Below are 15,240 nucleotides of genomic sequence, written 5' to 3'. Positions count from 1 at the left end.
TGTGATGGAAGGCAAAAAAACTTATCTCTCCACTGCATTCTCCCCCCCCCCCCCCCCCCCCCCCCCCCCCCCCCCCCGATGTCAGAGTCAAAGTCAAAGCCCCAGGCTGGCGATGGCGATTGTCCCGCGGCCATTAAAGCCACGCCGGGTGGTGCGAGGTCGCACACCGGGTCTTGGTGTTGGAGCCCCCGGCGTGCACTCGCAGAGTCCCGCGGCCATTCCAAGCCGCGCGGGGCGGTGATGTCAGGCCCCGCTCCAGGAGCTCTTCAACCCCGCAACTCGGGCGGGAGAAGTTGCCGTTGCGAGAGGCCTGAAAAGCGGTCTCCCTCCAGGGACCCGCGGGCTCCCGGTGCCGCCGTCCGCCAGACCCGCAGTTGCAGCCTCCGAATCTCCAGAGGTTGGGCCGCAGCAGCAGCAGCGCTCCACCACCGCTCCACCCGCTCTGGACTCGGCCAGCTCCGCGACGGTGAGGTGAGTCGTCGGCACCAGAGTCCCCGGTCTTCTCCTGTTGGAGGCCGCTCCTCGTTGCAGCCACACACTGTCTTATCACTCCATTCCCTATCTGTTTACATGTTTGCCTAAATGCTCTTTTATTCCATGCTGTATCTCTAAACTAAACAAAACAAATAATTTGCCAGAGGAAGTCAATGGATCGAGCAACATCTGTGGCGGTGGAGTGGAAGGAATGGTCAACGTTTCCAGTCACAACCCTGCATCAGGACGGAGGAGGTCTGACCCGAAACTTTGTCTGTCCATTCCCTCCACAGTTGATGTCAGACCCGCTGGGTTACTCCTGCGATGTGTTTTAGTTTGCACCAGGAAGTCTGCTGTGACTGAAGAGCTCTTGGTGTTGACAGCTGGATGAATGAAACAAAACAGATAATGAAAACAGAATGGGTGAAGCCATTTGAAGAACAATTGAATACTGAAATGGAGGAAGCTATATATTTGCACAGAAGGTGAAGATCAAGGCCTCTTTATCCCTGTGATACACACACCTTTGATCAGCACCATCTGTTGATGAATATTAACGTAATATTAAATCAGGATCGCTCATTTGTTTTTTTTTGTGTTGTCACATTATTGTACAATCTCCACATCTGGAGATTCTCGTTCCACGCCAACAGAATTACTGAGTGGTTTATGCACATAGATTGCTTTGCTTTGAACTCTCTGTACTGTTTGCTGAAAATAATAATTTAAAAAAATCAAAGTCAGCATGGATCAGCATTCATTTCATCTCATCAACTGATTTATCAACTCATCAAAATGGATTTATGTGAGCAATTAAGGCTGAGCCAAGACCTGTTTAACAATTCAACATTGCATTTAGAGATACAGCATGGAAACAGGCCCTTCGGCCCAACGGGTCCAGACTGATCATCGATCACCCGTTCGGGCCAGTTCAATGTTATCCCATTTTCTCATCCACTCCTGACACAATAAGGGCACTTTACAGAGGCAAATTAACCTACAAATCTGCACGTCTTGGGGATTTTGGAGGAAACCGGAGCACCCGGAGGAAACCCACGTGGTTAGAGGTAGTAAGTGCGAACTCCACACAGACAGCACCCGAGATCAGAATCGAACTGGGTCTCTTACACTTTGAGGCTACAGCTCTACATGTTCTATGCTGTCACTTTACAATAATACCCCCTGAATCAGAAATTATGATACCTGAGCTTTCACTTGAAGATTGTGTTTGATTTGCTGACTTTTTTTGAAGACTTTTTGCTAGAGAACAACATAATACAATACATTGGTAAGACACATTTGTGCTGAGTTTGAGCCACCCAGCTATAGGAAAGATGTTGTTAAGCTGGAAATTGTGCAGAGAAGATTTACAAGGATGGTGTCAGGAGTTGGGGGCTTCTGCTATAGGGAGAGGTTGGGCAGGCGAAGACTTTATTCTATAGAGCGCAGGAGGATGAAAGGTGATCTTTTAGAGATGTATAAGATCAAGAGATGAAATAGATAGGGTAGATGCATGGAGTATTTTACCTAGAGTTGGGGAAATCAAGAACCAGAGGACATTGGTTTAAGGTGTGAGAGGAAAGATTTAAGAGGAATCTGAGGGGCAACTTTTTCACATAGTACATGGTGGGTGTATGGAACTAGCTGCCTGAGGTGGTAGTTGAGGCTGGTACTATCACAACATTTAAAAGACATTTGGACAAGTACATGGATAGGAAAGGTATAGATGGATAAGGGACAAACGTGGGCAGCTTGTACAAACTCAGATGGGACATTTGAGTTAACATGAGCAAATTGGATCAAAGGACCTGTTTCTGCGCAGAATGGATCTATGACTGAATGCTGGAGGAACTCAGCGGGTCAGGTAGCATCTGTTGGGGGTAAAAGGCCAGACGATGTTTCAAGTTGGGACTGAGAGTTGTTGCGTTACTCCAACACTTCTCATTTTGCTCACGATTCCAGCATCTGCGGTTTCTTGTGTATTCGAGGGAGGGAGATGAGGGTTGGTGTTTGGGGTGTGCTGCTCCTCTTTGAAGGCAGAACACTGTGAAATGTATGACTCATCCCATCTGGAGCTCGTTGAGTTCAGAGGTCTATTAATAGTGCCATCCTTTGATGATCAGACTGCTCCACATTAATTTCATCGATGGCATGTGGCAGGACGTACTGCATTACAGTGACCACAACCACCTCCATCAACAAAGCAGCCCGTTTCTGCCAGTGGATGCTCTTTATGCTCCTGATGAACATCTCCCCATGCGTTTATTGGCCATTAGTTTCCTTCCACAATCCGCACATGTGCAGGTCGAAAGCTTCATTGCTGCGTAGGTTGCCAATGCTGTGTAGGTGTAGGGTCGAATCAGGGCATAGATGATGTCAAGAGTCAATAGTGCTGGAGTAACTCAGCAGATCAGCATGTGCAGAAAGGAACTGCAAATGCTGGTAAAATGCTGGAGTTACTCAGCGGGTGGGGCAGCATCTCTGGAGAAAAAGGACGGGTGACGATGCAGGAAAGATCCCGACATGAAACTTCACCCTAACATTTTCTCCAGAGATGCTGCCTGCCCCACTCAGTAACTCCAGCACTTTGTGTCGATCAGCGGGTCAGGAGGCATCTCTGGAAAACATGGATAGGTGGCGTTTCGGGTCAGGGACCCATCTTCAGACCTGATTGACTCGCAATGAGATAGGCTGGAAGATCGGGGTTACACCCTATCATATAGGAAGAAAGGTGTGAGAAAGAGTGGAAGATTTTCCCGGGCGACAGTGGAATGCTACAGCGTCTGGTCCCACAGCACACATTTTCCAGCCTTTAATTGGAACATATAGCTGGTACTCGGGGAAACTTGATTGTAAGTGCTTTGAGATATCTATTTCTTGTTTGAGCGGGGAGTAATATGAACATGAGTGATTTTAATCAGGGCAGGTTTGCAAAGGTTTGGGCTCAGACAAGATTACACATTTCAAATGATTTGACAGGGGGATATGAGGGAGCCCAAGGGATGCAGAGAAGGGCAGTGGGGATGTTTGGCATGAATGGAAGTATTCATAATGTTCAAAGAGCTTCATCCGACAGAGGTGGCTTCTTCTCAATAATTCTCATTAATTGTGTCTGATTTTAATTTCAGTGATTCACATGGGGGATTGTGAAGTCAAAACAGGGTTAAGAAGAATGAACTATGCATAATTATATTTTTTGCCTGCTCGCCTTTTAATTGAATCGTATAATGATTGAAAACAAGTCAAAGCATTGCTTTGTACCCAGTGAATATTACAACTATCCTTCAACAGATTAGACCTAGTTTTAGATTGGACAGGGCAAGAGAAATTGAGATATTGGGCTTTTAGTTGCATTTGCAGAATACTTAAATAACTTTGCAGTGGTCCAAAACTAACTTAATTAGGGCCAAATTTCAGAAATACTGAAGCCATCCATTCCAGGTAATATTCTGGTGAAAACCGTGTGAACTCTCTCTCTCTCAGTTGATACCCCTGCCTTCCTGTAATATGGTGACCAGAACTGTACACAATACTCCAAGCATCGTGAAAGATAAATCAGCCATGATTTAAATGGCGGAGTAGACTCGATGGGCCGGGTGGCCTACTACTGCTCCTATAACTAAAGAAGAAATGCAATGTTTTGCACAGCTGCAGCAAAACTCTCACCTCTTATATTCAGTTCCTTGACCTATGAAGGGATGTTTATCAAATGTTTTCTTAACTAGCCTGTCATTATTTTCAAGGAACAATGAACTTACACCTGAGGTCACTTTGTATATCAACGCTCCTAATGTACTTTCCAGTGTTTGATGTCCCAGTACTTTTAGGCATTACCTCAAGCTACTTTTAGGCATTACCTCCCTACCAGATGAACTGAACGAGTTCTACGCACGGTTTGAGGTTAAAAACAGCACCCAGACACGTGCACCACTGCCATCTCCCAGTGACCAGTCGCTCAGGCTGTCCGCAGCCAGAGTTAAAAAGGCCTTCGCCAGCGTCAATCCACGCAAAGCTGCAGGGCCAGACAACATTCCTGGATGCGTTCTAAGAGACTGTGCCGAGCAACTGAAGGATGTCTTCACAGACATTTTTAACATCTCACTCTGCCAGGCAGTAGTGCCGAATTGTCTTAAGAGTGCCACCATCGTCCCTGTACCGAAGAAACCAAACCCAGCCTGCCATAACGACTTTCGACCAGTGGCCCTAACACCCATTGTAATGAAGTGTTTTGAGCGACTAGTTATGCAGCACATCAAAAACAGTCTACCTGCCAACCTAGACCCACTGCAGTTCGCCTACAGAGCCAACCGATCCACAGAGGACGCAGTCTCAACAACACTGAACCTCGTGTTGTCACATCTCGATCGGAAAAACACCTATGCCAGGATCCTCTTCATAGACTTCAGCTCCGCTTTCAACACAATCATCCCGCAGCAGCTGGTGGAGAAGTTGGAGCTGTTGGGGGTTGATGCTGGCACATGTAGCTGGGTCCTGAACTTCCTGTCGCAGCGGCAGCAGACAGTCAGGGTGGGCAGTAGGACATCAAAAACGATAGCCGTGAGCACTGGCTCACCCCAAGGCTGTGTCCTAAGCCCCCTTCTGTTTAGTCTGCTGACACACGACTGTACTGCCAGACTCAATAACAACTTCATCAGCAAGTTCGCTGATGACACAACAGTAGTGGGTCTCATCAGTGACAACGATGAATCGGCGTACAGGATGGAGGTGGAGCTGCTCACAGGTTGGTGCAAATCCCACAACCTCATTCTTAACGTGGGAAAAACTAAGGAGATGGTGGTTGACTTCAGGAGGGCGGGGAAACAACACCATACACCTCTGCACATCGACGGAGCTGATGTGGAAAGGGTCAGCAGCATGAAGTTCCTAGGACTACACCTGTCTGATGACCTGACGTCCACGGCCAACACCACAGCTCTGGTCAAGAGAGCCCAGCAGCGACTTCACCCCCTCCGAAGACTACGGAAAGCAGGCCTCCCCACCACACACCTACGGACTTTTTACAGGGGGACTGTTGAGAGCACACTGACATACGGCATCACTTCCTGGTTCGGGAGCTGCAAGGCGTACGAACGTCACCAACTGGACAGGATAGTGAAGACCGCAAGCAGGATTATTGGTGCTCCACTCCCCTTCCTGCTGGACATATACAAGAAGAGATGCATCAACAGAGCCATCTCCATCATCAAAGACCCTTACCACCCATCGCATGACTTTTTCACCATCCTCCCATCTGGGAAGAGGTACAGGAGCATCAGCTGCAAAACCAGCAGGATGCTCCTCAGCTTCTTCCCACAGGCTATAAGACTGTTAAATGAACTTTCCCCCCTGCCAAGTATCGCGCACAAACACCCCGCTGCCAGTCGGAACGGCTGTTGAATGTTATTGAATGTTATTAGAGGGTTAAATTGTTCATGACATGTATTTTAACTTTAATTGCTATTTATTTTGTAACGAAAACTGAATGGACACTGGTCGAGAAACGTTTTTTTTGTTTCCTCTGAGTATGCGAATACTCAGGAAATGACAATAAAGATTTACAATTACAATTACAATTACAATTACAAGCTACTCTAGATTAAACTTCATCTGCCATTGCTCAGCCCAACTTTCCAAATGGTCTATGTCCCTCTGAATCCTTTCACAGCCTTGTTCACTATCTACAACTCCACCCATTTATGTTGACAACAAACTCGCTGTTCAGACCACCTCCATTCTTTACCACGTAGACACAAGGAATTGCAGATGCTGGTCTACAACTTTTAACCAACATTTGGACAGGGACATGGATAGAAAAGGTTGAGTGGGATGGATATAGGTCAAATGCAGGTAAATGGGACTAGCTTGGATAGGCAACTTGGTCAGCATGGACGAGTTGGGGCATAGTTCTATTTGACTCTGACACTATTATCAGCACAGTTAGCTGGTAGCTCTGTATAAAAGGTGGGCAGGCATGTCTGGCAGGTTGAACGTTTGCATGTAGGTTGCTAGAGTGAAATGCCAGGCAGTAGGGCAGAAGGAAACTTGGATGCCAAGAGAAGTTAAGATAGGGTAGATGAACATAGTCTTTTACCCAGAGTAGGGAACTCAAGAACCAGAGAAAGCATGTTTAAGGTGAGAGAGGAAAGATTTAGTAGGAACCTGAGGGACAACCTTCTCATACAGAGGGTGGTGAGCATGCGTTTGAGTTTAGAGAAGAGATAATATTTTCAATTTTTACGAGAATGTTGGCAGGACTCAAGGGCCAGAGCTATAGTGAGAGGTTGAGCATGCTACGACTCCAATCCTTGGAGCGCAGGAGGATGAGGTGTAATCTTTTAGAGGTGTACAAAAGAATGGGGGAACAGAGAACATAGGTTTAAAGCCAGGGGGGAGAGATTTAATAGGAACCTGAGGGATGACTTTTTTACACAAAGGGTGGTGGGTGTATGGAACGAGCTGCCAGAGGAGGTAGTTGAGGCAGATACTATCCCAGCGTTTAAGAAACATTTAGACAGGTACGTGCATAGGATATGTTTAGAGGGATATGGGCCAAACGCAGGCAGGTGGATCTAGTGTAGATGGGACATGTTGGTCGGTGTGAGGAAGTTGGGCTGAAGGGATCTATTTCCACGCTGTATGACTCTATAACTGTAATATGGAATGTTCAGCCTGAGGTGAGACACAAGTCAATTTCTGCGTTATGTAAGTTAAGTTCAGCAACTCATCAGGGGGGCTTTTGATTACAGGGTTTAATAGCCCAGCCAAGGGGAGATCAATCAAACTCTATGGGAAAACCTTCAGAAAGCCTGAAAATCAGTGGGCTGGTTTGCAAGCGCCCCCTGCTTGTAATTCATTGACTTGCCTTAACACAGCCAAAGGCTTGAGTTTGATATGACTATGGGTGCTGTCCATGCAGAGTTTGTACCCTGTGACCATGTGGGTTTTCTCTGGATGCTTCAGTTTCCTCCTGCATCCCAAAGACATGTAGGGTTTGTAGGTGAATTGGCTTCTGTAAATCCAACCTAGTATGTCGGATGCGAAAGTAGGATATCATTGATCTAGAGTATGGGTGATTGTTGATCGGTGTGGACTCGGTGGGCCGAAGGATCTGTTTGGATTGTATTGTATTGTATTCAATTTACTGTCATTATCTCATATTAGAGACAACGGAATGGATTTTCCTTACAGTCAAGTAACATATAAATAATAAATAAATAAAACATATATTTTTTAAACCACAAACAGAGAAGTCCACGACACAACATAACCCCACAGTGGCACCAAAGTTGAGGAAGGAACCAAAGTCCAGCCAGCCTCCCCGCCGATCTTCCCAGATGTTCATGCTGTTTCTCTAAAACGAAATCAAGGGCAAATAAATATCATTTTTTAATCTACACTTTCTCCATACATGTAATGCTACATAACTGCAAAAGCACTGGAGTAACTCAGGTATCATCTCTGAAGAACAAGGGTAGCTGACATTTCGGGTCGAGACCCTTCTTCGTTGGAGGGAGGAGGAGAACTTCCTCAAAGTAGGCATACCTTGAGGAGATTTCACAGTGGAGCAGCCAAAATGTAGAAACAAAGAACTGCAGATGCTGGTTAACACACAACCAAACGCAAATCTCCTCTGCCTGTGTGTGATCCGTATCCCTCCATTCCCCGTGTATCCATGTACCATTCTAAAAGCCTCTCAAATGCCACTATCATACCTGCCTCCACCCCTATCCCTGGTAGTGTGTTCCAGGCACCAGATTTATTTAAAAGGCACCAGGCGAATTTTGGAGATGAAAAGAATAATTACAAGTGTAAATGGGAAAAAGGAGCTTGGATTTGGAACTAAATGGGGAAATCCTTCAAAGGGCCAGTACAACTCCGATGGGCTGAATAGTCACCTGATCTGTGGGACTCTATTAACTTCAGTGGCACAAAATCCCATAAACAGACATATTCACATCACACAAGCTCTTTTCATCAAAACAACTCAGTTGTTGTTCAATTAATGCCTTTTTCTGAATTCACTGTGGTTCAAAAGCTGAAAGAATTGCTTAAAGTAGGGACAAGGTTTTATCAGGGATTCCTTTCCCAACCACAGAACTTCAATATATTAAAAAAAGACCTTTTAAGCAAATTATTAACTTTTACTGGGAGTGCCATTAGTTCCAACCCTCAGTATGAGAGAGGCAGATGGCTTCATTTACAATTTTAATTAAATATCCATGGAAAACCCTCAGCTCAGGGACTGTGGAACCCTGCATTAGGGAAAGATCTCCACATTACTTATTAATGGAACAAGTTTAACTTGTTCTCCCTCTCTCTTTCTCACACTTACTCTCTCACATTCTCTCTCTCTCTCTCGCTCTTTCAACCCTCACTCTGCTCTCTCACTTTCAGCTCTCAATCCTTTCTATCTTTCTCTTTAACTTTCTCTCTCTCTCTCTCTCTCTCTCTCTCTCTCTCTCTCTCTCTCTCTCTCTCTCTCTCTCTCTCTCTCTCTCTCTCTCTCTCTCTCTCTCTCTCTCTCTCTCTCTCTCTCTCTCTCTCTCTCTCTCTCCTCTCTCTCTCTCTCTCTCTCTCTCTCTCTCTCTCTCTCTCTCTCTCTCTCTCTCTCTCTCTCTCTCTCTCTCTCTCTCTCTCTCAATCCCCCTCTATCAACAGTGGTTACTTGAAATTAGAGAAATCAATATTCATACCACTGGGAAGTAAGCAACCCAAGCAAAGTTGCGTGTGGTTCCTCCAATTTGCGTGTAGCCTCACTTTGACAGTGGAGGAAGCCAAGGAGAGAAAGGTCTGAAGAAGGGTTTCGACCCGAAACATTGCAATTTCCTTCGCTCCATAGATGCTGCCTCACCCGCTGAGTTTCTCCAGCATTTTTGTCTAATGACAGAAAGGTCAGTATGGGAAAGGGAAAGGGAGTTAAAATACAACCATAATTTCAACTCTACAGCAGTGAATCGCAGTGTTAATTCCCTTTTAGATAATAATTATCTATATATTACTAAAACTCACATCTTGTTTGTTTGCTTGTTTGCTTGCTTGTTTATTTGTTTGTTTGTTTGGTTGGTTGTTTGTGAGTGAGCACCCGAAACTCTGCAAAAATGGTAAACTATAGCGCTATAATTTTTGGCCCACCTTGCTCACCATTGTCCAGCGGTGTGCATTAGTCAGGTTTCGTTCAGATTGATGTTATATTTTAAAAGTTATTGACATTTAAAACTTAAATTACCTTGAAACAGCACCCCCACTTGCCGCAGCTCCTGCTAAGTTGTAGGTGGCCCATCAGCAGCGTCACAATTGAAAATGACGCCGGTGACGTGGCAGTTACGCAAAATGATGCCGTTTTCCCACGCAGCTGGGGAAGGCTTGCAGGGTCGGGATCGCCATTTTCACTGAACATCGCATCGTGTATGGGTGAGTGGTGGAATATTACGTTGGGGGTCTGGGACTCAACATAAGTCTAGTCTTTTTCTTAGTCTAGTTTTTTATTAAAAATGGCTCCTGTCATTTTTTACTGCTTCTATTCACACTCATACCACAATTACCTGGTGACTAAAACACATCATAAATATTCTGCATTTTTTATGACTAAACCTCTAATGATCCTTGAGAAGTTAGTGCTGAATCAGTTTCCTGAGTTGTCACAATCCAATGTGGCGAAGAAGCACCCAAATTAATGGTCAGCATGGGCAAGCTGTGCCGAAGGGCCTTTTTCCATGCTCTATGAGAGGCTCTATGACCCTTATGTTTTTGAAATGCGCGAGGAAACCGGAGCAGCCGGAGGAAGCCCCCACGGTCATAGGGAGAAGGTGTAACGTCTAAGCAGACAGCGCCCGAGGTCAGGATCGAACCCAGGTCTCTGGCGCCGTGAGGCAGCGGCTCTACCAGCTGCGCCACTGTGCTGTTAGATTGATATGGAAGGAGTGCATTGATGACTAGCCTCTGGCAGGGAGGCTGGAAGATGTGCAGAGCACAGCTGCTTGAAGGTTACAGCTTGCCTCTGTTGAAAATATCCACTTAATTTGGGCTACCGTTCTGTGCTGGCATTTCATGTGTCCAGCCCAGATCCAATTTCAGATGATAACAAGGTTAGGGAATCTTGTGATACAAACATTCTGGAGAACACTAGAGGTTTCTCAGTCTCAGGGGAGTGCCAGCCAGAGGATAATATAATCAAGCTCGCCATTACTTGCAAGGGTATAACTCAATTTGGTCTGGTCTTTAAAAAAGCTTTACATTCACCCCTTGACATTTCCACGTGCTATGAGATTAGCATCAGCGATCTTGCCGAACATTGGAAGCACTTGACGAGAGAATCAAACTTGACATAAGCTGTTCTGACATCAATCACACAATCCCCTGGAGAGATAATGCCATCTGTACCTTCTTTCATCCAAATATTGTTAATTGTGGATGATTTGGAGAGACAAGAATGGGGTTTGAAGGGGGTGGGAGTGGTGTAGGATTTAATGCATGCTTTATGGTGTTACACGAATTAGATATTCATTTCCAAAGGAATTTGGCAACAATCCAAACTATGCATTAACAGTATCCATCACACCTCTTGCTCCCAAATACAAATTAATCTTCTGACACTCGTTATCCTGTTAGGATCAATGCAACTTCCCTAGATTATCACTGCAAAATGTTCCTGTAAAATATTCCTCTCCAAATGGAGGATATATATATATATATATATATATATATATATATATGTATATACAGTATATCCCCTTCTCTCTCTCTCTCTCTCTCTCTCTCTCTCTCTCTCTCTCTCTCTCTCTCTCTCTCTCTCTCTCTCTCTTCTCTCTCTCTCTCTCTCTCTCTCTCTCTCTCTCTCTCTCTCTCTCTCTCTCTCTCTCTCTCTCTCTCTCTCTCTCTCTCTCTCTCTCTCTCAACTCTCTCTCTCTCTCCCCTCTCTGAGCTAAATCTCTTCTCTCTCTGCTCTCTCTCTGCCTAACAACCTGAGTCTTTGTTTTCAGATTTCTTCTCCAAACTGGGTTTCCAATGTCATATCTTGCACGTCTTTTAACGGCACTTTCTAACAACCTTCATTTCTTTGTTTTCAGCACTTCTGGTCTCCCCCAATGTGGGTTTCCATGTGTAGGCTTTGCTTGAAGATCTTTTAGTAGTGACTCTAAATAGGCTTTAAACACTAAAACCTCCAAATAAGCTCTGAACTACAGAGACTTGGGGGCTTTCATCTTTGCAGTACTATTGTCTGATAGTATGTGTGTATATATATGTATATGTATACACATAACTAGTTCCAAATATAAACACACACATATATGGATATTTCCGTAAATAAGGATACCAACCTGTAACAAGGGTGGCCAAATTTGAAAGTTATTAAATTATAACAAAATACCACAGCATCAAAAATCTTTTTGAGCTAATTTGTGATGAAAATCGACCAAAATTTGACCAAATTTTACTTTCAATACATTTAAATGTAAATACTTTTTAAAAAATCGGGGAAACAAATGTGTTCTTATATTTATTGATTTATTCTAATATACATAAATGAGAATGAATATAGTAAGCTTTCATCGAATTTGATGTTAATTTACTCGAAATCTGTCCGTAACCTAAAGCATCTGTGTAGAACAGGAGCATGGTTTCAATGAGACATGACATTATCTGGGACCAGATCACGTTCGATTCCCTTCGCTACAGCGCACACATTTTCCAACAACATAGCAACAAGCAATGAAAGTTTAACGGGATTTAAACATTTCTATTGTAAAAAAGAAACAACATTTATGAGAAAATAATGAAAAGATGTAAAAGGATTCCAATGATTCCAAGCAAAAAAAAAGTTAACAGTTAGTTGATTGCAAAATTAATGTAATCTTTCTGATATAAATTAGCCTAAGGATTTGATTCTGCTTGAAAAATGTCACAAAAAAGGGCAAGAAAACAGAGGGACATATCTGATATTTTTCATTGTAAAAAGAGAGTTATTTATTTTTGCTTCCTCATTATTTTGGCTATACACCATGATCTATACCACTTAAAATGATATGTAAAGGATATGAAGGATATGAAAGGAAATATTACAGAAAAAATAGGAAATTAACCTAGAAGTTTGCACTACAGTTGCACTAATGAGTGCTGTATTTACAGAAACACCGACATATGAAATTATTTTTTGCTGTTGATGATTATGGTGCTTACAGATTACTGTTTACATATCTGCCCAGCTGTTATCAAAGGAGTCATCCTACTACAGCCAGGAAGCAGTGCTGAACTACTATCCACCTCATTGGTGACCCTCGGACTATCCTTGACCAGACTTGGCTGGCTTTACCTTGCACTACATGTTATTCGCTTATCATGTATCTATACACTGTAAATGGCTCAATTGTAATCATGATTTGTCTTTCTGCACACAACAAAAGCTTTTCACTGTACCTCATACACGCGACAATAAGCTAAACTGAACTGAACTATTATAATGCTGCAAGTCAGAATTTCATTGTTCCTTTTCGGGACATATGATAATAAAGCACTTCTGATGATGTTTACCAGAATGGTGCCTGGATTAGAGGGTTATAACTACAAGGTTGTACAAACTTGGATGGTTTACACTGGAGCACGGAGGCTGAATGGAGACCTAATAGAAACATATAAAATTGTAAGAAGCATAAATATGGCAGACAAGGTGGAAATACCAAAGACTGGAGGGCATAGCTTTAAGGTGAGGGAGGAGGGACTTTAAAGGAAATGCAGAGGCCGGATTTTTACACAGAAATTGATAGCTGGCTGGAACATTCTGCCAGGGGTTGGTAGGAGGGGCAGATAGGGACTTACACAGTTCCCGCTGCATCAAAAAATCCCAGAGTATCATAAAGGACATTTCCCACCCCGGATACTCCCTGTTTGAACTGTTGCTGTCAGGCAGACGGTACAGATCTACAAGGACAAGGACGAACAGACTAAAAAACAGTTTTTAACCCACTGCTATAAAAGCACTAAATGTAGCCGCCAAGGAACGCAGGGGCGATACATACTAAGGGACTGTGGTGCACTGTGAAATCGACAGAAGGATGGAAGGTTGGGTGTTTATGCGTGCTATTTTCGTGATATTTATTTTGGTTGTTTATCTTTTAATATTTTATCTTGTATGTATCATTAGCTTTTAGAAATGTTTGAATGGTGCACTGACTGGCTGACATTTTTAAATTTTGTTGTACATGGTTCATGTTACAATGACAATAATAAAATTCTATTCTATTCTATTCTATTCTATTCTATTCTATTCTATAGTGGTGTTTCAGTAAATACCAGTAAACCCTTATTATATGCATGAATTAATGAATGAATATATTTTGTTTTAATCAAATCTCCTTTGTGATTTTTAGCTCCCACATGACCTGATAATACCCTAAAATGGAAGATTGAGACTAGACACAACGTGCTGGAGTAACTCAGTGGGTCAGGCAGCATCTCTGGAGAAAAAGGATGAGTGACCCTTCGGATCACAACCTAAAACCTCACCCATCCTTTTGCTCCAGACCCGCTGAGTTACTCCAGCACTTTGTGCCTATCTTTGGTTGAAACCAGCATCTGCAGTTCCTTGTTTCTACTGGAGGATTGAGGTAATAGTTTTCATAAAATGCAAAACTTGCATAAAGCAGTGGCGCAGCTGGTTGGGCCACTGTCTCACAACACTAGGGACCCAAGTTAAATCCTGACCTCAGGTGCTGCCTGTGGGGAGTTTGCACGTTCTCCACGTGACCACATGGGTTTCCCCCGGGTGCTCCGGTTTCCTCACACATCCCAAAGACATGCAGGTTTGAAGGTAAATCGGCCTCTGTAAATGCGGATCAAAAGTGGGATAATATAGAACTAGCGTGAACAGGTGATTGATGGTCGGCATGGGCTTGCAATGGTCGGTGGCGATGTAAGGATCTGTGTTTGCAGAACAGACTATCCCATAAACCAACCTCCCTTCCATTGAGGCCCTTTACAACCCAAGCAGCCTCTGCAAGGCCAGCAGCATAATCAAGGACGAGTCTCACCTCTCTTCTCCCCTCTCCCATCAGGCAAGAGGTACAGAAATGTGAAAACACAAACCTCCAGGTTCGGAGGCAGTTTCTTCCCAGCTGTTATCAGGCAACTGAACCATCCTACCAACAACTAGAGTGCAGACCCAGGCTACTATCTACCTCATAGGAAACCCTCGGACTATCTTTGATCGGCCTTTGCTGGACGTTATCTTACACTAACTGTTATTCCCTTTATAAAGTATCTGTACACAGTGGACGGCTTGATTGTAATCATGTATTATCTTTCTGTTGACTGATTAGCGTGCAACAAAAGCATTTCGCTGCACCTCGACACACGTGAAACTAAACTAAAACCGACTATAACCCCACTGGGCCGAAGGGCCTATTTGCATGCTCGATCCCTAAAGTTAAAACATCCCACCTCCCTACTCCCTGCAACGGTGTCAGTGTTCCCTCTTCCCATCTTGATGACCCCCAGCGACACGAACAACTTCCCACAAATGAATAATTTTCCAGAGCACTATCCCTCTCGGCCACACTGGAGGAAAGACAACAAAAAGTCTAGCTCAGCAGGCAACTAAATCGACTAAATCTGTCTAACAGTTACAAGCAGTAACATGAAAAGGATGGGGAGAGAGCTGGGAGTGTAACACTTGTGTTCGCAAACAGATGGAGCTTTTTAATAGTTTTCACAACAGCCTGGCTGGTAACTTTGATCTATGCCTTTGGAAAGAAAATGTGTTTAACAGAAACT

The 15,240-nt window shown here is 43.9% G+C and overlaps 1 long non-coding RNA gene across 1 annotated transcript; it reads left to right on the top strand.

Moving 5' to 3' along the window:
- Positions 1–6,062: 6,062 nt before the first annotated feature.
- Positions 6,063–13,644, top strand: LOC129705314 (uncharacterized). The gene is made up of 3 exons (XR_008724877.1): positions 6,063–9,365; positions 9,711–9,885; positions 12,654–13,644. It is a non-coding gene; the product is annotated as an uncharacterized LOC129705314 (long non-coding RNA).
- Positions 13,645–15,240: the final 1,596 nt, after the last annotated feature.

This window comes from Leucoraja erinacea, chromosome 17, assembly GCF_028641065.1.
Source record: "Leucoraja erinacea ecotype New England chromosome 17, Leri_hhj_1, whole genome shotgun sequence".
NCBI lineage: Eukaryota > Metazoa > Chordata > Chondrichthyes > Rajiformes > Rajidae > Leucoraja > Leucoraja erinaceus.
The sequence above is the reverse complement of the archived record's forward strand: the minus strand, read 5'-3'. Positions and strand labels throughout refer to the sequence as shown.